The following is a 26,735-nucleotide window of genomic DNA, read 5'->3' on the forward strand; positions in this document are numbered from 1 at the left end:
AAAATTGTCAGTGTATCAAATACTTGTTCTCCCCACTGTATAACACTCCTCTTTTTACAATGGACTCTTAAATATAATTTTTTATCATGTAAGAAGCGTTACATGAGAACAAAGGATTGCCTGACACATTTATCCTGCCAGGGGATGGCTATGAAATTCACCCACTCTAAAGTGTCCATTCAGCAGTTGTTTTCTTATAGTTATTTATTTATGTACAGTATACATAAATATATTCTATATTATTCATGCATAACTCAACATAGTAATATTCAGTGCCTTCAGAAAGTTATGATAACCCTTGACTTATTCCACATTTTTTTGTGTTACAGTCTSAATTCAAGATGGATGAAATCGTTTTTTCTCTCTCACCCATCTACAGACAACATCCCATAATGACAAAGTGGAAACATGTTTTTAGAAATGTTTGCAAATGTATAGAAAATTAAGTACAGATATATCTAATTTACATAAGTATTCACACCCCTGAGTCAATCCTTTGTAGAAGCAGGCTTGGCAGCGATTACAGCTTGAGTCATTCTGTGTATGTCTCTAAGAGCTTTCCACACCTGGATTGTGAAACATTTGCCCATTATTTTTTTCAATATTCTTTAAGCTCTGTCAAATTGATTGTTGATCATTGCTAGATAACCATTTTTAGGTCTTACCATAGATTTTCAAGCAGATTTAAGTCAAAACTGTAACTCGGCCACTGTCTTCTTGGTAAGCAACTCCAGTGTAGATTTGGCCTTGTGTTGTAGGTGATTGTCCTGCTGAAAGGTGAATTCATCTCCCAGTGTCTGGTCGAAAGGAGACTGAACAAAGTTTTCAACTAGGATTTTGCCTGTGCTTAGCTCCATTCCATTTATTCTTTAACCTGAAAAGCTCCCCAGTCCATAACAATTACAAGCATACCCATAACATGATGCAGCCACCACTATGCTTGAAAATATGGAGTGTGGTACTCAGTCATGTGTTGTATTGGATTTGTCCCAAACATAAACACTTTGTATTAAGGACAAAAAATGTATTGCTTTGCCACATTTTTTTCAGTATTACTTTAGTGCCTTGATGCAAACAGGATGCATGTTTTAGAATATTCTGTACAGGCTTCCTTAATTTCACTCTGGCAATTAGGTTATTATTCTGGAGTAAGTACAATGTTGTTGATCCATCCTCATTTTTCTTCTATCATACTCATTCAACTCTGTAACTGTTTTAAAGTCTCCATTGGCCTCATGGTGAAATCCCTGAGCGGTTTCCTTCCTCTTCAGCAACATACAGGACACCTGTATGTTTGTAGTGACTGGATGTATTGATACACCATCCAAAGTGTAATTAATAACTTCACCATGCTCAAAGGGATATTCAATGTCTGCTTTTTTTTTACCCATCTTGTCACGCCCTGACCTTAGTTATCTTTGTTTTCTTTATTATTTTGGTTAGGTCAGGGTGTGACGAGGGTGGTATGTGTGTTTTTGTCTTGTCTNCTTGTCACGCCCTGACCTTAGTTATCTTTGTTTTCTTTATTATTTTGGTTAGGTCAGGGTGTGACGAGGGTGGTATGTGTGTTTTTGTCTTGTCTAGGGTTTTGGGTATGTCTAGGTGTGTGTATGTAGGTCTATGGTGGCCTAGATTGGTTCCCAATCAGAGGCAGCTGTTTATCGTTGTCTCTGATTGGGGATCCTATTTAGGTTGCCATTTTCCAGTTTGGTTTGTGGGTGATTGTCTATGAGATGTTGCATGTCTGCCATCGTTATACTTAGCGTCACGGTCGTTTTGTTTTAGTTTGTTAAGTTTTCTTCGTTTCATTAAAGAAGATGTATTCACATCACGCTGCGCTTTGGTCTCCTCACTACGACGAACGTGACACATCTACCAATAGGTGCCCTTCTTTGCGAGCCATTGGAAAACCTCCCTGATCTTTGTGGTTGAATCAATGTTTGAAATTCAGTGCTAGACTAAGGGGCTTTCAGATAATTGTGTGTGTGGGGTACAGAGATGAGGTAGTCGTTCAAAAATCATGTGAAACACTATTATTGCACACAGAGTGAGTCCATGCAACTTATTATGTGACTTGTTAAGCAAAGTTTTACTCCTTAACTTATTTAGTCATGCCATAACAAAGGGGTTGAATTCTTATCGACTCAAGACATTTAAGCTTTTAATTTTTGATTAATTTTTTCAAAAAATTTGAAAAACAATTCCGCTTTGGTATTGTGTGTAGGCCAGTGACAAAACATCTACATTTAATCCATTTTAAATTCAGGATGTAACACAACAAAATGAGGAAAAAGTCAAGGCGTGTGAATACTTTCTGAAGGCACTGTAGCATGTTGTTTCCTCCCTGTAATGACTTCTAGGATTTAATTGACTATTCCCCTGCAGCAATACAAAGCTATTGTTGTGAATGTTTGACATTTATATGAGAATCTTGTGCCTGAATGTTTAGCTACTCAGGATATTCTCWCTTGAAAACAAAGTCTGGAAGAGCTCTTACTTATGGGATAGGAACCATGAAGTCTTGTTATGCTGTGGTTGGATTTCCATTTAAAAAGGTCCACAAAAACCTAAGCCCTCCCATTCCCAGTCTCTCCAACCCTCTTTTCCCACTGTTGGTTTCTTAATGGGACATTCACAATGGCAAGTCTTCCCAGCGCCATATGGGCCAAATCCTATAGTGGAGGAGGACGAAGCTCAAAGAGGTGCGTTTGCTCCCAACACCTCGATCCTAGCCTGAACAAATTACACACATTAGTTGCTAATGGACAAAGACCCGGCTAAAGAGGGGGACTTCTTTAAGGGACCGACGTGGAGGGGTGGAGGGGTGGAGAGGGGGAAACAAACCACCGAAGAAGACGCTCCTGTTTTGCATTGCAATAGGCTGATACGAGCAGGCTAGCTGGATGAAGTCATGGGGCTGGCTAGCCATCAAACAGAACAGACAGAATGTGAATGTGTGGAGGGCTGGAGGCTGGTCTGGGGTGAGACTGGGGCTGTGGCTGGGCCTAGCCAGCCCATGGTCCATGGATAATTGTTTTTGGAGAGAGAATGCCCAGGCCAGCCTGTTCTCTGCCATTGAAGTCTGGAGGCGCTGCCTGTTTAGAAGCCATTCAGCCAGAGGCAGAATAAGAATGGTCCCTCAATTGAACYTGCCAAAATATGAGAAAAGAAAGCCTGAAAGAAAGGAGGGAAGGAGGAATTTCGTTATTGGATTCCTCCTTTTCCCAGAGAGAGTGTGACCGAGGCTGCAAAACACTTCAATGATAGGAGGTATTGAGTCCACTGCTACTATTGAGGAAACCTTGATACTGTTTTGTATCTTCTCAGTGGAGTTTTAGCCTATAGTGTATTAAACAAAAAATACATTGTGACATAAAACCAGCGTTACCACACACAAACATGATAGTACTCTTACTTAATAAACAGAAAGAGCAGTTCATAACACATAGTAACCAAGGTCAGGGTTAGCTTTTTAATGACCTCCTATTGAGTCTCAATAGACCTCCATGTTTACCTCTTGGTCTTTATTGTCCTCTTATCCAATAGGGTTCAGACTCAGCATAGCAGGGTGTTGCTAATTACCATGTCCCTACTGCAAATATTGAATTAGCAGGTTTTAACTTMCCTACTCTGGTCTCTATAAACGCTTTGCTCTCCATGTCCTGGACCTAAAATCGAATTGGTTAATGTCACAGTGAAATATGACTCTGGACTAAATCAATGGCATTTCTTATAAACAGTACACCTCACTAGGGCTGTGGTGGTCATGAAATGTTGTCAGCCGGTGATTGTCAAGCAAATAACTGCCAGTCTCACAGTAATTGAAAGTTAATTAACATAAACACATTTAGCATCTCCTGGCTTCCATGCATAGCCTACAAGCCATTGATGCAGACCTTTGGAACATCTACATAAAAAAAGTCTAATTAATCCATTTAATATAGCATACACCATCACAATAAATCCATTATTTATTTTAGACAGGTCTAAAGAAACATGATATGAAGAAAATGTAGTCTTATTTCAGAAGAACAGAATAGCGTACTCTAAGTTGTCCTCTCTCTCAGATGATGGCCTCTGTTTGACGATCCCGTAACCAATTGTGCTAATCTGTATGTTTTTTTGCATTAATTATAACTTATTTTGTACATAATGTTTCTGCCACCATGTCTTATGACCGAAAAGAGCTTCTTGATATCAGGGCAGCGATTACTCACCCCGTACTGGAGGAATTCTTCTTCTTCAATGAGTCGGACGGGAAGGATTTACTCTAGACACCCTACAAGGCCCTCATCCCCGTCATTTGCAGGAAGAAAAGACGGAAATATCGTGGACGACGGTCCGGGTGCCTTGTAAGGATCCGTCGCCGAGAGGGTAATCTACCTTTACCATCGGTCCTATTAGCCAACGTACAATCAATCGATAATAAAATAGATGAACTACGAGCACGTACTGTATATCCTACCAACGGGACATTAGAAACTGTAATATCTTATGTTTCACCGAGTCATGGCTGAACGACGACATGATCAACATACATCTGGCAGGTTTTAAGCTTTTCGGTAGGATAGAACAGCGGCCTCTGGTAAGACAAGGGGCATCGACCTATGTATATTTGTAAACAACAGCTGGTGCACGAAATCTAAGGAAGTCTCAAGGTTTTGCTCGCCTGAGGTAGAGTATCTCATGATAAGCTGTAAACCACACTATTTACCAAGAGAGTTTACATCAATATTTTTCGTAGCTCTCTATATACCAACGCAGACCGATGCTGGCACTAAGACCGCACTCAATGAGCTGTATAYGGCCATAATCAAACAGGAAAACGCTCATCCAGAGGCGGCGCTCTTAGTGGCCGGGGACTTTAATGCAGGGAAACTCAAATCAGTTTTACCTAATTTCTATCAGCATGTTAAATGTGCAACCAGAGGGGGAAAAAACTCTAGACCTCCTTTACTCCACACACAGAGATGCGTACAAAGCTCTCCCTCGCCCTCCATTTGGCAAATCTGACCATAATTCTATCCTCCTGATTTCTGCTTACAATCAAAAGCTGAAGCAGGAAGCACCAGTGACTAGATCAACAAGAAAGTGGTCAGATGAAACAGATGCTAAACTACAGGACTGTTTTGCTAGCACAGACTGGAATATGTTCCGGGATTCTTCCGATGGCATTGAGGAGTACACCACATCAGTCACTGGCTTCATCAATAAGTGCATCGATGACGTCGTCCCCACAGTGACCGTACGTACATACCCCAACCAGAAGCCATGGATTACAGGCAACATCCGCACTGAGGTAAAGGGCAGAGCGGGACTCTAACCCGGAAGCTTATAAGCAATCCCGCTATGCCCTCCGATGAACCATCAAACAGGCAAAGCGTCAATACAGGACTAAGATTGAATCATACTACACCGGTTCCGACGCTCGTCGGATGTGGCAGGGCTTGCAAACTATTACAGACTACAAAGGGAAGGACAGCCACGAGCTTCCCAGTGACACGAACCTACCAGACGAGCTAAATTACTTCTATGATCGCTTTGAGGCAAGTAACACTGAAACATGCATGAGAGCACCAGTTGTTCCGGACGASTGTGTGATCACGCTCTCCGTAGCCGACATGAGTAAGACCTTTAAACAGGTCAACATTCACAAGGCTGCAGGGCCAGACAGATTACTCCGAGCATGTGCTGACCAACTGGCAAGTGTCTTCACTAACATTTTCAATCTCTCCCTGACTGAGTCTGTAATACCAACATGTTTCAAGCAGATCACCATAGTCCCTGTGCCCAAGAACACTAAGGTAACCTGCCTAAATGACTACCGACCCGTAGCACTCACGTCTGTAGCCATGAAGTGCTTTGAAAGGCTGGTCATGGCTCACATCAACCCCCATTATCCCAGAAACCCTAGACCCACTCCAATTTTCATACCGCCCCAACAGAACCATAGATGATGCAATCTCTATTACACTCCACACTGTCCTTTCCCACCTGGACAAAAGAAACACCTATGTGAGAATGCTATTCATTGACTGCAGCTCAGCGTCCAACACCATAGTGCCCTCAAAGCTCATCACTAAGCTAAGKACCCTGGGACTAAACAGCTCCCTCTGCAACTGGATCCTGGACTTCCTGACGGGCCGCCACCAGGTGGTAAGGGTAGGGAGCATTACATCCGCCACACTGATCCTCAACACGGGGGCCCCTCAGGGGTGTGAAAAGATTTGGCATAGGTCCTCAGTTCCTCATAAGGTTCTACAGCTGCACCATCGAGAGCATCCTGATGGGTTGCATCACTCCCTGGTATGGCAACTGCTCGGTTTCCGGCTGCAAGGCACTACAGGGGGTAGTGCGTACGGCCCAGTACTTCACTGGGGCCAAGCTTCCTGCCATCCAGGACCTCTATACCAGGCGGTGTCAGAGGAAGACCCTAAAAATTGTCAAAGACTCCAGCCACCCTAGTCATATACTGTTCTCTTTGCTACCGCATTGCAAGCGGTACCGGAGCGCCAAGTCGAGGTCCAAGAGGCTTTTTAACAGCTTCTACCCCCAAGCCATAAGACTCCTGAACAGCTAATCAAAGGGCTACCCAGACCCCTCTTTTACGCTGCTGCTACTCTGTTTATAATCTTTGCATAGCCACTTTAACTCYTCCTACATGTACATATTACCTCAATTACCTCGACTAACCAGTGCCCCCGCACATTGACTCTGGACCGGTACCCCTGGTATATAGCCTCGCTTGTTATTTTACTGCTGCTGTTTAATTATTTGTTACTTCTATTTTCTACTATAAAAGCATTGTTGGTTAAGGGCTTGTAAGTAAGCATTTCACTGTACGGTATTGTATTCGGCACATGTGACAAATAAAATTTCATTTTATTTGATGTTCGTCCCTGATATGGCTATGCCATATGGCTGTGGGCTACACTAGTTAATTTAGCAGACAAGATTTGCTTAGAATTCCGTGGCATAATTTTTATTGTTTTATAGGATGAAGAATACATAGCTGAATAAAATAGAAAGGTTATTTTCTCCAAACGATTTCCAATGAAGTGCACACATGCGGCTATTCTGTGTTAAGCGGTTAGCAAAGAAACAGGTCCTCCTATATGCTTAATTTAGAGTTATTTATGCAACTTTAGTTGTGATACAAATGTTGGGCTATATGTTTTGATTTGTAATACATTCTAAGGCTGCATGATGCGACTAATGATGATTTGAAAAAAAATAGCATGAAAGGCATGAGCTCTGATTTGTTTCTTGTGCAGGCAGCACAGAGTTCATCAGTCTCTCATTCACAATTTGACAAGCATTTAGTAATATTCTCACCAGGCCTCAAATTTCCTGGTGGCATCCCCCTTGTGTGGCCATAATGCCCCTTAAAAAATCCATGCCTTTTGTTGTGCCCTTCGGCTGAATATAATAATTAGAATTCCTTTTTCCCGGCTGCCGTGCTCCGAAGCACCTCACATGGCTCTCTCAGATATCTACATTTTTATTAGCCAATGCCCGTCACGTGATCAGGTCCTTCTCACAGGCATATCAGCTAAGAAGAAGGCTACAAGGGAAGACAGACACATCGGGGATGCAACTGCGCGAGTCCCTCTTATTGAATTCCAAATTCCATGTTGAAGATGTTAGAAGAACTGTCCACATTAGCCTAATTTTCATCAGCAAACAAGATGAGTAGGCCTAACGAACAGCAAAAGCACTAGCCTATGTCAATCTACTATCCCCCATAGTACAAAGTTGACCTATTCTATTGGTCAACTTGTTCTTCTGTGCAATAAATAAATATTCCAAACATACTCTGGGACAGTTGTGGGATGTGATAGATCCCAAATGAATGCAACCACTCACATCAAAAATGCATTTAAAAGCAATAAGACTGATGCAACAGATCAGAATGTTTAGCTTAAAATGTTGATAAACTATTAGGCTATTTCTTCCCATTATAAGAGCAGAAATACACACATGGCAGTAGGCTTTAAGCGTGAATGTTACAAACTGAAATCAATTAGCGGGGGAAAAACTGTTCTTAAAAGCACCGCGAATGCAGTTATGCATGTAATGCTTCATTATAAAGGTACATTTTTATGGTGAAAATGATCTTCCCCAAACTTGAAACTTACATTCCGCTTCTGTATGCCAGTTAGGCTCTACACTGGTTGTAAAGCAGATTAATGTGCTTCATTTGGCCACTTTAGTTGTAATACAAACCTTATCAAAACATATAGGCTAGGTTACATGAGGTGTGCGAGTATGATTTGAAAAAGTCGCCAAAAAAGCATGCGCTGTTTCTTGCCTTACTGCACATGCTGGGCATCATTCACAAGTGATAATATTGTGACTCATCAGACTATTCTTAATTTATTGTGGTCTTAACATATAGTAAATAATACAGTTGAAGTCAGAATTTTACATACACCTAGCTAAATACATTTAAACTCAGTTTTTCACCTTTCCTGACATTTAATCCTAGTAAAAATTCCCTGTCTTAGGTCAGTTAGTATCACCACTTTATTTTAAGAATGTGAAATGTCAGAATAATAGTAGAGAGAATTATTTATTTCAGCTTTTATTTCTTTCATCACATTCCCAGTGGGTCAGAAGTTTACATACACTAAATTACTATTTGGTGGCATTGCCTTTAAATTGTTCAACTTGGGTCAAACATTTTGGGGAGCCTTCCACAAGCTTCCCACAATAAGTTGGGTGAATTTTGGCTACCATTTCTCCTGACAGAGCTGTGTTAACTGAGTCAGGTTTGTAGGACTCCTTGCTCGCACACGCTTTTTCAGTTCAGCCCACACATTTTCTATGGATTGAGGTCAGGGCTTTGTGATGGCCACTCCAATACCTTGACTTTGTTGTCCTTAAGCCATTTTGCCACAACTTTGGAAGTATGCTTGGGGTCATTGTCCATTTGGAAGACCCATTTGCGACCAAGCTTTAACTTCCTGACTGATGTCTTGAGATGTTGCTTCAATATATCCACATCATTTTCCTTCCTCATGATGTGAAGGGCACCAGCACCTCCTGAGCAAAGCACCCCCACAACATGATGCTGCCACCCCTGTGCTTCACGGTGGGATGGTGTTCTTCAGTGCAAGCCTCCCCCTTTTTCCTCCAAACATAACGATGGTCATTATGGCCAAACAGTTATATTTTTGTTTCATCAGACCAGAGTACATTTCTCCAAAAAGTACGAACCTTGTCCCCATGTGCAGTTGCAAACCGTAGTCTGGCTTTTTTATGGCGGTTGTGGAGCAGTGGCTTCTTCCTTGCTGAGCGGCCATTCAGGTTATGTCGGTATAGGACTCGTTTTACCGTGGATATATACACTTTTGTACCTGTTTGCTCCAGCATCTTCACAAGGTCCTTTGCTATTGTTCTGGGATTGATTTGCACTTTTCGCACCAAAGTACGTTAATCTCTAGGAGACAGAACGCGTCTCCTTCCTGAGCGGTATGACGGCTGCGTGGTCCCATGGTGTTTATACTTGTGACTATTATTTGTACAGATGAACGTGGTACCTTCAGGCGTTTGGAAATTGCTCCCAAGGATGAATCAGACTTGTGGAGGTCTCCAATTTTTTTCTGAGGTCTTGGCTGATTTCTTTTGATTTTCCCATGATGTCAAGCAAAGAGGCTCTGAGTTTGAAGGTAGGCCTTGAAATACATCCACAAGTACACCTCCAATTGACTCAAAGTATGTCAAGTAGCCTATCAGATGCTTCTAAAGCCACAACATAATTTTCTGGAATTTTCCAAGCTGTTAATAGGCACAGTCAACTTAGTGTATGTAAACTTCTGACCCACTGGAATTGTGATACAGTGAAATAATCTGTCTGTAAACAATTGTTGGAAAAATGACTGTGTCATTCACAAAGTAGATGTCCTAACCGACTTGCAAAACTATAGTTTGTTAACAAGAAATGTGTGAGTGGTTGAAAAACAAATTTTAATGACTCTAACCTAAGTGTATATAAACTTCCGACTTCAACTATATGTCTGAAATTAGTTTTGTTTTAGAATGGACCATTATCATGCATCGTATTAGGGGTGTAGGGGAAAAAGACATTGTATCTATGCACTGAAAATAGCGAATGGAGGAAGCTTTTCCCCTGGTTAATTTTCATGCCAGCCAGGCAGGCTATACTCCTGTTGTAAAGCTAAGCAATGTGCTTAATGTGAGGAAAGTTGATAAATAAAATATAGTAGGCCTAGCTTATAGAAAGCTGATGGGATCATCCTTTGATGGGTTCTTTAATAGAACCCATCAAAACTGCATAGCCTATAGAGATGTTGCGCAACATGATGTTGATGGCCCTCATTAAGTGTTTGATTTGATTTTTGAAAACATTTGCATTGATATCAGAGTGATTAGAGGGACAATGGAGTGCTGAGTACCAGGCAGTTAACAAGTTTTGGTAGGCTACTAATGACCACCAGCAGCAGCATCAGAGCTTGGAGACTAAACGGTCACGTGGAATTTGATTGTGTTCATGACTCGTGTAATACGGTCACCGTAACAGCCCTACACCTCACCCATTTTTCTCTCCTCTCTCTCTCTCTCTCTCTCTCTCTCTCTCTCTCTCTCTCTCGTCTCTCTCTCTCTCTCTCTCTCTTCTCTCTCTCTCTCTCTCTCTTCTCTCTCTCTCTCTCTCTCTCTCTTCTCTCTCTCTTTTGGCAATGATTCAAAGTGACGAGGAATATTGAAAAATACCTGAATATTGTAAATACTGTCAAAGCCTCTCAGTGTCTCAGGGTGATGGTGAGGTATATCACAGGATTAAGGGCCGATCACCTTAGCCTTCACTCCTCATATCTCTGCCTTGTTTCTGTCTCCCATGACCTTGAGTGTCATAATATACGTGTGGCTTTTCTCCCTCACAGTTTTTATGTCTTTCCTAACCTTTTAAAAATGTCTGGGCCCATTCCTAAGTCTATAATCTCCATCCATCTCTGTCAGGCCAGCCAACGCACCCAGAAATAAATAATCGTATTTCAGTGGCATTAAACAGCCAATAGCCCCTATCATCAGAAGAACCTCGAGTAACCAGGTTAGGAGTGGAGTTGCACATTTATCTGTCAGGCCAGACACCAGATACAGTGTGTACTTCCTGGTCTGACTGTGCTCGTCCTGGCTCTGTACAGACACGGAATGGCAGAGTGGGGGTAGGATCTGTTTCATTCAACATTGTGACACACTGGACATTTGCGTTAATGTGGTTCTTTACGCCGATATTAAGCCTAAATGAGGAAGGATCTTTGGATACGGGGATGTGTAACCCCCTAAGCCCTTAGATGTGTAGAAGTGTACCTTGTCCCTCAGCTAGCATCATGCATTTTGAGTGAGCTACCTTCCTCTCCTCCCAGATGCAAATATCTACATTTCCCTCACATGGTCTAAGAGTGGTGTTATCAGATTGTGTTGTTTCCCTCAGAGTGTCTGAGTAGAGTGTTACCACCAGGCTGTTTCCTCTGGGCATATTCTTTTCAGATGTCTATGTTGTTTGTCCTGGAGAAGAGAAACATGTATCAGCTCCCATCGGCGTCTCATCCGTCATTGTCTCTAACTGTCCCAGTGTCTCTTGTTAAAGACTGAGAAATAATGCTGACTTTTGTCTCTGGCTGACTGTTGTTGTCAGACCTGGCTATTGTGAATGGGAACGGATAAAGCAGCCAATTATATGTTTTCCCCTTTTGTTGTTTTTGTGCTGACTTGTTTGGACAATTTGAGAGATAGAGATGATGGGTGTGTGTACGTGCATGCATGATTGAGTGCGTGTGTGTAGATCGTGATCGCTAATCATTTGGTACGGGGAAATGAGCCTCCTCATCAATCAAGTGGCCGTTCGTTAAAGGTTACGTCGTCTCCACGGTTACGTCCATCAGACGGAGGGGAATATATTCTGTGAAAGCATTATCCTTCATCATCAGCCAGAGGCGAGCTGACACCATTTTTTTGTGGTGGGGGGGGGGCTGATTTGGACTTCCTGTCCTCAGGGATTAAATATATCAAGGAATCGTTTAGATGTCAACCGAAACCAGAGAGAAAGAAAGGCCTGTTCTCAATTCTAAACACCCCCAGAGACTGAAGGCTATACGTGCTGCTGTACACTGTGTTTAGTGATGATAGCTTACATTAGCTATGTGTTACAGTTCCTGTCCTATTGTCATTCATCCACGAGTGAAGTGGGCGTATGCATTATTGCATGGTATTAACATGGTGGCTGTGTTTGTAGAATAATGTTGCTAGAATACATGTTAGGTATTTACATACATAACTGTACTAGGCACCTGGCTGTTGAGTGGAAAGAATATAGCTGGTGAATTTATCTGCTGGCCAATACACCAGTCTGAAGTGGTGAAGTAGGCGCAACAGCACCTCTTCAACCTCAGGATGCTGAAGGAATTTGGCCCCTAAGACCCTCACGAACTTCTTCAGATGCACAACCGAGAGCATTCTGTCKGGCAGTATCACCGCCTGGCAACTGGACCCCGCAGGGATTTCCAGAGGGTGGTGCGGTCAGCTCAACGCATCACCGCACACTGCCTACCCTCCAGTACCCTGCCCTGAACCTTAGATACAGTCACTAGCCGGTTACCACCCGGTACTCTACCCTGCACCTTAGAGACTGCTGCCCTATGTACATTTAGTTACGCTGTTTATATGCACTGCATATTTATTGTAACAATGTGCGCTGAGAGTCAGGAAGCAAGTTCAGGGAGTGAGTGTTTTAATAAATAAATGTAACGTAATACAAAACAAGAAACCACAAACAACACATAGACATGACACAAGAACAGAAACCATAACGCCTGGGGAAGKAACCAAAGGGAGTGACATATATAGGGAAGGTAATCAGGGAGGTGATGCAGTCCAGGCGAGTCTGATGACGCGCAGCTGCGTGTAACGATGGTGACAGGTGTGCGCCATAATGAGCAGCCTGGTGACCTAGAGGCCGCAGAGGGAGCACACGTGACATTTATTTATATAATGGATTCTTGCCATAGCTCACTAAGATATGCAGTATTGACTGCTGTACATATCATTCTTAGTACAGTGCCTTCAGAAAGTATTCATACCCCTTGACTTATTCCACATTTAGTTATGTTACAGCCTGAATTGAAAATTGATTAAATATAATTTGTTTCTCCCCTATCTATAAACAATACCCCACAWTTACAAAGTGAAAACATGTTGACATTTTTTTTACACATTTATTGAAAATGACACCCCTGAGTCAATACTTTGTAGAAGCACCTTTGACAGCGATTACAGCTGTGCATCTTTCTGGATAAGTCTCTAAGAGCTTTCCACACCTGGATTGTAGAATATTTGCCCATTATTATTTTCAGAATTCTTCAAGCTCTGTCAAATTGGTTGTTGATCATTACTAGACCATTCTCAGGTCTTGCCATAGATTTTCAAGTAGTGTGGCAGACCAGGGGTTGGCTCAAAACGTTTACACAGATCAGACACGGATAGAGTAGGATTAGCTCAGTTTCAAAGGTGTTTATTAAACTAATAATTCAAAAGAAAATAATAGGTCTCCCCCATGAGACCCTCTCTGGGATACCGTCTTCTGGGCTCCGGGTCTTGCTGTATCCTGTGGGGATCAAAAACTGAACTCCCTCCTGTTACGTCTGGAACCGTCCCCAACTATACGGGAGTCCTTTCTTACTCACCAACCCCAATCAGCCCCAATTAGTCCTGGCCGAGAGTCCGTCGAGACCTGGCACGTCCAGCAGAGGGAGCCATCGCCTTGTGATGTATACTCCGTCTGTTACCAGGCCTCGACGAGTCTCCCCCTGGTGGCTGACCTGCTGTACGCCACCCCCCCATTAGCTCTGTCGGGGAGGGGACTGTCATCAGTGCGACTTATGTCTCCCTTCTCGATAGGGCATCCGCGTTTCCATGCTTCGCCCCTGACCTGTGCACAACAGAAAAAGAAAAGCGTTGAAGAGACAAGAACCACCTGGTGACCCGATTGTTTGTGTCCCTTCCTCTGGCCATCCAGACCAGGGGAGCATGGTCTGTGACCAGGGTGAAGTGGGTACCTAACAGGTAATACTTGAGAGTGTCTAGCGCCCACTTCACYGCTAGACACTCTTTCTCAACAATAGAGTACTTCTTCTCTCTGGGTATCAGCTTTTGGCTGATGTACATGATGGGGTGCTCCTCCCCATCGTGTATCTGGGACAGAACGGCCCCTAGTCCCGTGTCACATGCACCCGTCTGGACCAACATCGGCACCTGGAAATCGGGCGTTACGAGAATCGGATGGGAGCACAGTGCTTCCTTCAGGCGCCTGAACGCCGCTTCTGTCTCGTCCGTCCATTTTACTGTTTTAGGGAGGCGTGCCCTGGTTAGATCGGTGAGGGGGGAAGCTATAGCCGCAAAGTTGGGGATAAACCGGCTATAGTATCCTGCCAGTCCCAGGAAGGACTTGACCTGTGTCTTGGTGTGTGGAACGGGCCAGTCACGTACCGCGTGAACCTTCCTCTCCTGGGGCTTGACGTTCCCCCGTCCGATAAAATAACCCAGGTACTCCACCTCCTCGAACACTAGTTTGCATTTCTTGGGGTTCGCGGTCAACCCGGATTGTCTGAGCACGTCCAGCACCGTCTGAAGGTGCGGCAGGTGCTCTTCCCAACCTTGGCTGTGGATGATGATATCATCCAAATAGGCCGCTGCGTACTGCTGGTGGGGTCGAAGTACTTTGTTCATCAGTTGCTGGAATGTGGGCGGGGCTCCGTGGAGACCGAACGGGAGCACCCGGTACTGATACAATCCGTCTGGTGTCGAAAACGCCGTCTTCTCCCGGGAGGAGGCTGCCAACAGTACCTGCCAGTATCCTTTGGTCAGGTCAAGGGTGCTGATGTACCGGACCTTTCCCAATCAGTCGATGAGCTCGTCCACCCTCGGCATGGGGTAGGCGTCGAACAAGCTTATGTCGTTCACACCCTGGAAATCATTACAGAAGCGTAGGCTACCGTCCGGTTTGGGCACCAACACGATGGGCTGCACCATGCACTGTGGGACTCTTCAACGACCCCATCCTCAAGTATAGCCTCCACTTCCTGTTTCCCAGCCTTCCTCCGGGCCTCCGGAATCCAATATGGACTCTTTTGTACCGTTTCCCCGGGCCGGGTACGGATGTGGTGTTCAATGAGGGTCGTGCGGCCCGGCTTCTCGGAGGACACCGCTGTGTTCCGATCGACGAGCTCCCTGAGCTCTTTCTTCTGGGCCGGATCGAGGTTCTCATTGCTCGGGACCACCACTGGTACCGTTGATGTCCTGGGTCCCGACCATAACATGGCCAAGGCGGTCCTCTCGTGCCACTTCTTCAACAGGTTCACGTGGTAAATCTGTTGGGGTTTCCGCCTCTCCGGTTGCCGTACGCGGTAATTGACAGGTCCCAACTTCTCGATCACCTCGTATGGCTCATGCCATGTTGCCAGAAACTTACTTTCGGCCGTGGGGATTAAGACCAACACCCTGTCTCCCACCTGGAATTCTCTGTGCTGGGCTCCCCAATTGTAGACCTGGGCACGTTGGGCCTTCTCCATATGTTCCCTCACGACTGGCCATATGGCTGTCATCCGCTCCCTCATCGTCTCCACGTGCTCTACCACGCTGCGTAAGGGGGTGGTTGGGCTTCCCACAATTAATCTTTCGTTAGGCGGGACATAAACTCAGTACCTTGGTCTGTCAGGATCTCATTCGGGATGCCCACCCGGCTAAAGAGGTGGAACAGCTCCCGGGCGATTCCCTTGGACACCGCCGCCCGTAGGGGAATGGCCTCCGGATACCGGGTGGCATAGTCTACTATTACCAGGATGTACTGGTGTCCTCATGCTGTTTTTACCAGGGGCCCCACTATGTCTATGGCGATGCGTTCAAAGGGCACCCCGATGATCGGTAGGGGGACCAGTGGGTTTCAGAAGTGGGCCTTTGGGGCAGTCATTTGACACTCCGGGCAGTTGCGACAGTAGTCTTCCACGGCCCTCCTCATCCTGGACCGGTGGAACCGGGTGGCGATCCGTTCCCGGGTCTTCTCCATTCCCAGGTGCGCCCCCAACAGGTGGGTGTGGGCCAGCTGAAGAACGGTTCCGACGTACCATCGGGGCAGCAACAATACCTCTCGAAGTTCCCCCTGTTGGCGTGACACCTGATACAAAAGGTTATTCTTGATTTGGAAATGGGGGTATCGCCAGTTGCTCACCCCCGGATGTAGCTGTCCATCCACCGCTATCACTTGGGCTGCAGCGGCTTTCAAGTTAGGATCCTCCCACTGGGCCRTCCCGAATTGTCCCCTCAGTTGGCCCCCAGCGGGTGTCTCGACTGGCCCCTCGAAATCGAGGAGGGGGAGGCTGGGCTCTTTCTCCCGTGGTTCCCCAGGGCGGGGTCGGGTTCCAGCACCCCCTCCGACTCCGGACCCGTAGATACAGGTTGGTCAACCTTTTGCTTCCGGGCCGCACAGGCAATGGGTCGTCCTCGCTCTCGTCTTCGGCCGGCTCGTACTTTCTTCCTCAGCTCGTGCCCCCACAGGGCYGCGAACAGCAGACAATCTCSTCCCACTAGGAGAGGTACCGGCAACTCTGGTACTGCACCCACCATCATCTGGCAGCTCCCTTGTGGCATCACGATGTTGGCCCATACGGTTGGATACCGCTTTGTGTCCCCGTGAACACAGGAAATGGGCATCTCCCTACCACGTTTGGTCTCCTGGTTCAGCAGGCTCGAGGGTAACCATACTTCCGGAGTCTAATAGAGCTTCCGTGTCGTGTCCGTTAACCTTCACTGGGATCATGGGTGCAGTGTATTCATGGTGTGCCCAAAAGGAGGTGACGTAGTTCACTGCGTGACCCACCTCGCCTCCGGGGATTGCTGATGGCCCACTTCTGCCTTGGCCATCCTTCCCGTAGTGCTGTCCGTTCAAACGTACAGAGGTAGGTTTCGATGTCGTCATCTTCTGTTAGCTTGATTAAAAACTGGTTTGGATGTGATTCAGTAGACGCTCCTTGTAGCTTCCTGATTTACTCAATGAGGCGGCCATTTTGTAGCCTCTGTTCCTCCAGCGTTCGTTCCTGAACCGCCTGCTGGGCTTGTTGGGCCCGGATGAACTGAGCTATCAACTCGTCCATGCTGATGCTGTGTAAACATCAACCCTGATCTGACCACGTTATCAGAATGCACGCATTCTCCACCAATTGTGGCAGACCAAGGGGTTAGGTCAAAACTTTTACACAGATCAGACACGGACATAGTAGGATTAGCTCAGTTGCAAGGTGTTTATTATTCTAATAATTCAAAAGAAAAGAATAGGTCTCCCCCATGAGACCCTCTCCAGGTTCACGTCTTCTGGGCTCCGGGTCTTGCTGTATCCTGTGGGGATCAAAAACTGAACTCCCTCCTGTTACGTCTGGAAACGTCCCCAATTATACGGGAGTCCTTTCTTCCCCTGTCTCTCCTGTGTGCTGCCCTTCTGGCAGCGTTATGGGACTCGTACAGCTGGTGAGCAATCAGCCCTTGATTACTCACCAACCCCAATCAGCCCCAATTAGTCCTGGCCGGAGAGCCCGTCRAGACCTGGCACGTCCAGCAGAGGCTCCATCGCCTTGTGATGTATATTCCGTCTGTCACCAGGCTCGACGTGTCTCCCCCTGGTGGCTGACCTGCTGTACGCCACAGTAGATTTAAGTTAAAACTGCAACTCGGCCACTCAGTAACATTCACTGTCTTCTTGGTAAGCAACGTCAGTATATTTTTGGCCTTGTGTTTTAGGTTATAGTCCTGCTGAAAGGTGAATGAATATCCCAATGTCTGGTGGAAAGTAGAGTGGTACTCAGTAATATGTTGTATTAGATTTAGACTTGCCCCACACATAACAATTTGTATTAAGGACAAAAGGTTAATTGCTTTGCCACATTTTTTGCAGTATTACTTTGGTGCCTTGTTGCAAACAGGATGCATGTTTTGGAATAATTGTATTCTGTACAAGCTTCCTTCTTTTCACTCTGTCCATTAGTAGTATTGTGGAGTAACTACAATGTTGTTGATCCATCCTAATTTTTCTCAAATTTTTATTAATTTGTAAAAAAAAGAATTAAAAACAATTCCACTTTGGTATTGTGTGTAGGCCGTTGATAAAACATCTCAATTTAATCTATTTTAAATTCAGACTGTAAAACAACAAAATGAAGAAAAGTCAAGGGGTGTGATTACTTTCTGAAGGCACTGTATATCTTGAGTACATTCATCTGGTGGATATACGTATAGATTTCATCTGGATTACTGTTACAGTGCTATTTGGGTTGTTAATTGGATTCGTTCAACATTTCTTTATTTTTAATTTTTTCCTTTTTTAAATTATTTGTGTACTTGTTTGACACTTTTTACTGCACTGTCAGGAGTTAGTAACATATCCATTTCGCTGCACCCACTATAACATCTGCAAAACTGTGTAGACAACCAATAAACGTTGATTTGATTTGGTTTGAATACCAGTTCCTCTTCATGAGATTGATTTTCCATCTTGTTCAATAGGTGAGCCTGAGCGATGCAAACCTTGAATGCATAGTGTGTTCCATAATTCCACATGTCATAACAGTCATAATAAATGGACATCGCCCACAAGCCAGTAGGATACATTTCAGTTTATGAGTATGCATTCATAAAAGTCCATATTTAGTATGCCATACTAATAATCTCAGATGCCTCATGTCAAGGCTTGACGGGGCTTGGAGACTCTTCCTGTGATAACCCAAAAGCTCTCCTCTCCTCTCTTCACTTCTCCTCTCCTCTGAATATGGCACTGTTCCTATCACTGATTTCTCCAATTACCTGCTGCACCCCTCTACCTCTGTTATTGGTCCTGTATGGAGGGAGATGGAGAAGAGAGGAGAGAGAGAGAGAGAGAGAGAGAGAGAGAGAGGAGGAGAAATAGAAATCCATATACATGATTTATACGAGTGTGACTGCGTGATGTGTGCGGTCGGTGGGCTGGAGTTATCTTTTATTTATGAGGGCTTCAACAGCGAAGCGGGCAGATGTTAAGCTATGTGGGGATCTCATCTTGCCAGATCGCTCTCTACTGGCTATAAAGCCAGAGAGAAGGGGGAGGAGAGAAGAGGATAGGAAAGAGGAGGGGAAGAGAGGAGAGGAGAGGAAAGAGGAGGGGAAGAGAGGAGAGGAAAGAACAGGAGAGGAAGAAATTGGAGACGGTCTGTAAGAATCTCTATCTGTAATACAATGGTGGAGACATTTTTTTACTTATTTTTTTATTTCACCTTTATTTAACCAGGTAGGCCAGTTGAGAGCAAGTTCTCATTTACAACTGCGACCTGGCCACATAAAGCAAAGTAGTGCGAGAAAAACAACAACACAGAGTTACACATGGGATAAACAAACGTACAGTCAATAACACAAAAAAAAAATATCTATGTACAGTGTGTGCAAATGTAGTAAGATTAGGGAGGTAAAGAAATAAATAGGCCATAGAGGCGAAATAATTACAATTTAGCATTAACACTGGAGTGATAAATATGCAGATGATGATGTGCAAGTAGAAATACTGGGGTGCAAAAGAGCAACAACAAAAAATAACAATATGGGGATGAGGTAGTTGGGTGTGCTATTTACAGATGGGCTGTACAGGTACAGTGATCAGTAAGCTGCTCTGACGGATGATGCTAAAAATTAAAGAGGGAGATATAAGTTTCCAGCTTCAGTGATTTTTGCAATTCGTTCCAGTCATTGGCAGCAGAGAACTGGAAGGAAAGGCGGCCAAAGGAGGTGTTGGCTTTGTGAATGACCAGTGAAATATACCTGGTGGAGCGCGTGCTACGGGTGGGTGTTGCATTTGGTGACCAGTGAGCTGAGATAAGGCGGGGCTTTACCTAGCAAAGACTTATAGATGGCCTGGAGCCAGTGGGTTTTGCGCCGAATATGTAGCGAGGGCCAGCCGACGAGAGCATACAGGTCGCAGTGGTGGGTAGAATATGGGGCTTTGGTGACAAAACGGATGGCACTGTGATAGACTAAATCATAAATCATWAATCAAAGTTTATTTGTCACGTTCGCCGAATACGACAGGTGTAGAYCTTACAGTGAAATGCTKMYTWMMRGSYYYWAMCMAWWRKKSMAAAAAAGGTGTTAGGTGAACAATAGGTAAGTAAAGAAATATAACAACAGTAAAAAGACAGGCTATATACAGTAGCGAGGCTATAAAAGTAGCGAGGCTACATACAGACACCGGTTAGTCAGGCTGATTGAGGTAGTATGTACATGTAGATATGGTTAAAGTGACTATGCATATATGATGAACAGAGATTAGCAGTAGCGTGAAAGAGGGGTTGGCAGGTGGTGGTTGGCGGGACACAATGCAGATAGCCCGGTTAGCCAATGTGCGGGAGCACTGGTTGGTCGACCCATTTGAAGTAGTATGTACATGAATGTATAGTTAAAGTGACTATGCATATATGATAAACGGAGAGTAGCAGCGGCGTAAAAATATGGGTTGGGGGGGCACACAATGCAAATAGTCCGGGTAGCCATTTGATTACATGTTCAGGAGTCTTATGGCTTGGGGGTCTTTTTGTCCTAGACTTGGCACTCTGGTACCGCTTGCCATGCGGTAGTAGAGAGAACARTCTATGACTGGGGTGGCTGGGGTCTTTGACAATTTTTAGGGCCTTCCTCTGACACCGCCTGTTGTAGAGATCCTGGATGGCAGGCAGCTTAGCCTCAGTGATGTACTGGGCCGTACGCACTACCCTCTGTAGTGCCTTGCGGTCAGAGGCCAAGCAATTGCCGTACCAGGCAGTGATTCAAACAGTCAGGATGCTCTCGATGTTGCAGCTGTAGAACCTTTTGAGGATCTCAGGACCCATGCYAAATCTCTTTAGTTTCCTGAGGGKAATAGGCTTTGTCGTGCACTCTTCACRACTGTCTTGGTGTGTTTGGACCATTCTAGACTGCATCCAATTTGCTGAGTAGAGTGTTGGAGGCTATTTTGTAAATGACATCGCCAAAGTCAAGGATCGGTAGGATAGTCAGTTTTACGAGGGTATGTTTGGCAGCATGAGTGAAGGATGCTTTGCTGCGTAATAGGAAGCCGATTCTAGATTTAATTTTGGATTGGAGATGCTTAATGTGACTCTGGAAGTAGAGTTTACAGTCTAACCAGACACCTAGGTATTTCTAGTTATATTCTAAGTCAGAACYGTCCAGAGTAGTGATGCTAGTCGGGCGGGCGGGTGYGGGCAGCAATCKGTTGAAGAGMATGTATTTAGTTTTACTCGCATTTAAAAGCAGTTGGAGGCAACAGAAGGAGTGTTGTATGGCATTGAAGCTCGTTTGGAGRTTTGTTAACACAGTGTCCAAAGAAGGGCCAGATGTATACAGAATTGTGTCGTCTGCGTAGAGGTGGATCAGGGAATCACGCGCAGCAAGAGCAACATCGTTGATATTTTACAGAGAAAAGAGTCGGCCCGAGAATTGAACCCTGTGGTACCCCCATAGAGAATGCCAGAGGTCTGGACAACAGACCCTCCGATTTAACACACTGAACTCTGTCTGAGAAGTAGTCGGTGAACCAGGCGAGGCAGTCATTTGAGAAACCAAGGCTGTTGAGTCTGCCGATAAGAATACGGTGATTGACCGAGTCGAAAGCCTTGGCCAGGTCGATGAAGACGGCTGCACAGTACTGTGTTTTATCGATGGCGGTTATGATATYGTTTAGTACCTTGAGCGTGGCTGAGGTGCACCCGTAACCAGCTCAGAAACCGGATTGCACAGCTGAGAAGGTACRGTGGGATTCGAAATGGTCAGTGATCTGTTTGTTAACTTGGCTTTCGAAGATTGTAGAAAGGCAGGGCAGTGTATTATGGATCATAGGGCTCCTATCAATACAGCTTTGGGTTTAGGAGTGTCCATCCCCGTCTTGTAGAAGGGAATGATCGCTGCCTGTTACGTTTTACATTCTCTTTGCTTGCATTCTCACCACGATACTCAGAAAGGCCGGCTTGTCAGTAAATAGTGGCAGCTGGTTCTCTTGAAAGTCAATTGCGGCTGGCTGTAACTGATCCAGACCTTTTCTAGCATAAGATTGAGGTTTCTAGATTCCGTCCCAGAGCAGTGAGGCTGTTTGTATTAAGAGTGCGACAAGTTGCTGTCAGCTATCTAATCCGTGGGATGATATTCTTGATGAGTAATAACCGTCCGTCCCTCTGAGGGTTACGGATTTAGGGTTGCCTACCCCTTGGGATGCCATGGGTTTTCACTTGATAAATTAGTCAGTGGCACGCATGTAGTTCGGCATTCTCTATACTTAGCCTGGGTTTAGGGACGGCCCGAGTGTTGAATGGCAATCCAAGTTTACTCTCTCATTTTAACCCACTGGTCACCTAACAGTACGAACTCTGAAGATAGATGGGGGGCAATCAATTCACACATGGTGTCCAGGGCACAGCTGGGGACTGAGGGGGGTCTATAACAAGCAGCAACAGTGAGAGACTTATTTCTGGAAAGGTGGATTTTTAAAAGTAGAAGCTCTAATTGTTTGTGCACAGACCTGGATAGTATGACAGAACTCTGCAGGTTATCTCTGCAGTAGATTGCAACTCCACCCCCTTTGGCAGTTCTATCTTGTCGGAAAATGTTGTAGTTGGGGATGGAGTTGTGAAAATAGTTGKGGAAATTTCTGAATTTTTGGTGGCCTTCCTAAGCCAGGATTCAGACACGGCTAGGACATCAGGGTTGGCGGAGTGTGCTAAAGCAGTGAATAAAACAAACTTAGAGAGGAGGCTTCTGATGTTAACATGCATGAAACCAAGGCTTTTCCGGTTACATAAGTCAACAAATGAGAGCACCTGGGGAATAGGTGTGGTGCTGGGGGCTACAGGGCCTGGGTTAACCTCTACATCACCAGAGGAACAGAGGAGGAGTAGGATAAGGGTACGGCTAAAGGCTATAAGAACTGGTCGTCTAGTGCGTTGGGAACAGAGAATAAAAGAAGCAGATTTCTGGGCGTGGTAGAATAGATTCAGGGCATAATGTACAGACARGGATATGGTAGGATGTGAGTACAGTGGAGGTAAACCTAGGCATTGAGTGACGATGAGAGAGGTTGTATCTCTGGAGGCACCAGTTAAGCCAGGTGAGGTCTCCRCATGTGTGGGGGGTGGGACAAAAGAGCTATCTAAGGCATGTTGGGYGGGGCTGGGGGCTCTACAGTGAAATAAAACAATAATAACTAACCGAAACAGCAGTAGACAAGGCATATTGACATTAGGGAGAGGCATGTGTAGCTGAGTGATCATAGGGTCGGTCCAATGAACAGCAATAGGTGAGTCAGGTAGTCGCTACTATGCTAGGCGAGCTGGTGACACGGTGATTCAGAAAGCTAGCGGTCCGGGGCTGGCAGATGGGTCTTCGGCGACATCGCAACGGAAAAGCCTGTTGAAACCACCTCGGATGATTATGTCGGCAGACCAGTCATGATGTATCAGCGGGGCTCCGTATCGGCAGCAAAGGGTCCAGGCCAATTGGCAAAAGAGGTATTGTAGCCCAAGAATTAGCTGGTAGACCTCTTCGGCTAGCCASGAGATGGGCCGAGCTCGAGGCTAGCTCAAGGCTATCTGGTGCTTGCTTCTTCGGGACAGAGGTGTTAGCCAGCAGTAGCCACTCRGTTGCAGCTAGCTAGCTTGCGATGATCCAGTGTAATGGTCCAGAGCTTGGCAGGAATCCGGTGATGTGGTAGGGAAAACGTGGTCCGATATGCTCTGAGTTGATATCGCGCTGTGCAGACTGGCAGGTATTGACCAAGCTGAAGCTGGCTGGTGTCTGAGCTAACGGTGAAGACGGCTAGCAGTGGCTAACTGACTACTAGCTAGTAGCTAGTTAGCTGGCTAGCTTCTGATTGGGGTTCCAGTTCTAAAGTTCTAAAGTATAAAATTAGCAGATCCGTACCACATTGGGTGAGGCGGGTTGCAGGGAAGTATATTCAGTCCGTAGATGGAAAGTGAGATTAAAATATATWTGAAATATATACGAAGAAAACTAGTAAATTTTACACGGGACAAGATATTTACACGGGACAAGACAAACACAAAGTCTGACTGCTATGCCATCTTGAAAAACAATGATTGAGCTCTGTCTGCTTAGAGTAAAGACTGTAGAGAGAGAGAGTGGCCGTGGGTTGGGGGGTTGTTGGCGGCAAGGCTTCTGTTCTATGACGTTTTTATGGTTCATTAAATCGCAAAGAAGAAAATATTCAGTAATTTTCTCAACTCGGCTGTCTTGTTCATCTTGGGTGTGAAAATGCTCTGTTTTCTCTTCTGTCAACATCTCATCTAGAGGYGCTAAAGACACATTATGATGGTAATGAACCCCTCTATGTCAACCTCTGGTGATCAGAGCCATGCATCACCATGACCTCAAATTAATATGAAATAAATATGAAACACATATTTTATAAAGATGTCATGCTAATGTGATAATATTGCAAATATGAGTATTTACAGAGGGGAGGAAGTGCCTCAGTGTGGCTGGTCTGTCTGTCAGCTCCCACATTCCAATACTCCTCTTACACTGGCTTCATCAGAACATGGCAATCTTGTTGATAAATCTCTTAGCCCCAGGCTTTAGGGTGGTGTGTGTGTGTGTGTGTGTGTGTGTGTGTGTGTGGTGGTGGTGTGGGGTGTTGGTGTGTGTGTGTGGTGTGTGTGTGTGTGTGTGTGTGTGGTTGTTGGTGTGTGTGTGTGGGTGTTGTGAGAGAGAGAGTGTGATGGATAGATGTGTGTACTGTAACAGGAGGTAAAGGTTATGCAATGACCAGGTCACAGGAACCCCCAGGCATCAACCAGAAACAGAACCAACATACAGTACATGTTAGTTTAAATGGCAGCTACAGCGCTCTAGGCTTATTTTAGCAGCAGAACCATATTTAAAGCCTCATATATCCAGAACTCTCAATGGCTTCTCTCTCTTTCTCTCTCTCTGGCTCTATCTATCCATCCATCTCTCTCTATCTTTCTCTCTCTCGCTCTCTGCTTATGGGGTACAGATCCCCTTTAATCCTTGTTGTAAACGCCCGGGATGTATTTTTCATAATCAGCCAGGAGCTGCAAGGTCTGGCTCTGCAACGCTGGCTGATATAACCAATATTACCGTGGTGATTCTCAAAGTCATGACACTCAGCGTTTATTATTTTTACATGGCGAGCTCATTATCTAAATTGAAGCAATTAGTGATATGAGGGCTGTATACTTGACATTTGGCTCCTGAAGCAGACACTTAAAGTAAAGAAGGGTATTGATCTTTCTACTGGCAGGACCTACAGTACATGGAGAGGAATCTCTATCATGATCTACTCTTTTAGTCAAATAAAAGAAGAAGGATATAAAAGAAGAAAATGTGATTAGAGTGGTTGGGTTCATAAGGGTGTTTGTAAACTTAGTGCTTACTAAGAGCCCATATGTGATGAAGGGAGGAAAGATTTATTCCCCCTCTCTTTTTCTATGCAAATAACTCAGAAAAGGCATTCTGACCAGTTTTGCCTCTAATAAGGAAACATCCACGTTGTTGTCAGATAGGCCTTGTGATGAAATACTCAGTACCTAGTTGTGATGGTGTCCCATCTCGCTGAGATAAGAGTGTTTCTGTGTGTCAGTGAGTCTGTGTGTTAGGCTGCGTTGCTACAGTCAGGCAGAAAGACAGGCAATCAGGAAGTCAGCAACACTGCCTAGTATATAGGTCCTGGATGGCAGGAAGCTTGGCCCCAGCGATGTACTATGCCATACACACTACCCCCTGTAGCACCATATGGTCGGATGCCGTGCAGGTGCCATACCAGGCGGTGATGCAACCGGCCAGGATGCTCTCGATGGTGCAGCTGGAGAACTTTTTGAGAATCTGGGGACCCATGCCAAACCTTTTCAGTCTCCTGGATAAGAATCTGCTAAATTACTAAAATGTAAATGTATCAATTGGGAAGAAGAGATGAAAATAATAATAACCTGGGTGGACATATCTAGCAACACGTCCAAGACGAGCTATTCTGGAGGGAATACTCTTGGAAAATCCAGTTCAGTTTTCATTACACCTATAATAAAATCAAAGTACAACCGTGACATCACACCAAGTTGCTGGCGTAAGTGTGGGCAGAACAGGGCTAACCATACCCACATACTGTCCTATATTCCTGCCCAGTCCTCAATCATTTCTGGACCAAAGTATTGGATGATACATTTGAACGCTGACTTTCTCTAAATCCAGAACATATACTGCTGGGGAGAACCCCTCATACACTGGTCCTCCAATCTGATAAGTACCTCTTCTGAATTCTGAGAATAGCAGCACTTAAACAGATTGCTAGAAACTGGCTTAAACCGATGCGACCCCAAATAAGCAATTGGAAAGAAACAATTAATGAAATCTATTGTATGGAAATGATAACTCATAGAATAAGAAACGAAATGATTCTATTTGAGATACGATGGGGAAAAGAAGAAAAGAACTGACAATATATTCTGAAATATTTATAGGCCCTAACAGGAGATAGAATTGACATGTTTTAAATGGACAGGTGGATGCGTGTGCGTGCGTGTGTGTGAATGGTTGCGTGTATGTGAGCGTAGGAGTGCAAGTGTGTGTATGCATGTGTGTGTGTCTCTGTGTGTGTGTCTCTCTCTCTCTCTCTGTGTGTGTGTGTG

General features: G+C 44.9%; 1 protein-coding gene across 1 annotated transcript in view; it reads left to right on the forward strand.

Annotated features, from left to right (window-relative positions):
* Positions 1 to 26,735, forward strand: part of LOC111980417 (LHFPL tetraspan subfamily member 7 protein) — a 237,858-nt gene that overhangs the window by 156,794 nt on the left and 54,329 nt on the right. The gene's annotated exons all lie outside the window — the stretch shown is intronic.

The sequence above is a fragment of the Salvelinus sp. IW2-2015 genome, linkage group LG20 (genome assembly GCF_002910315.2).
Source record: "Salvelinus sp. IW2-2015 linkage group LG20, ASM291031v2, whole genome shotgun sequence".
Taxonomy (NCBI): domain Eukaryota; kingdom Metazoa; phylum Chordata; class Actinopteri; order Salmoniformes; family Salmonidae; genus Salvelinus; species Salvelinus sp. IW2-2015.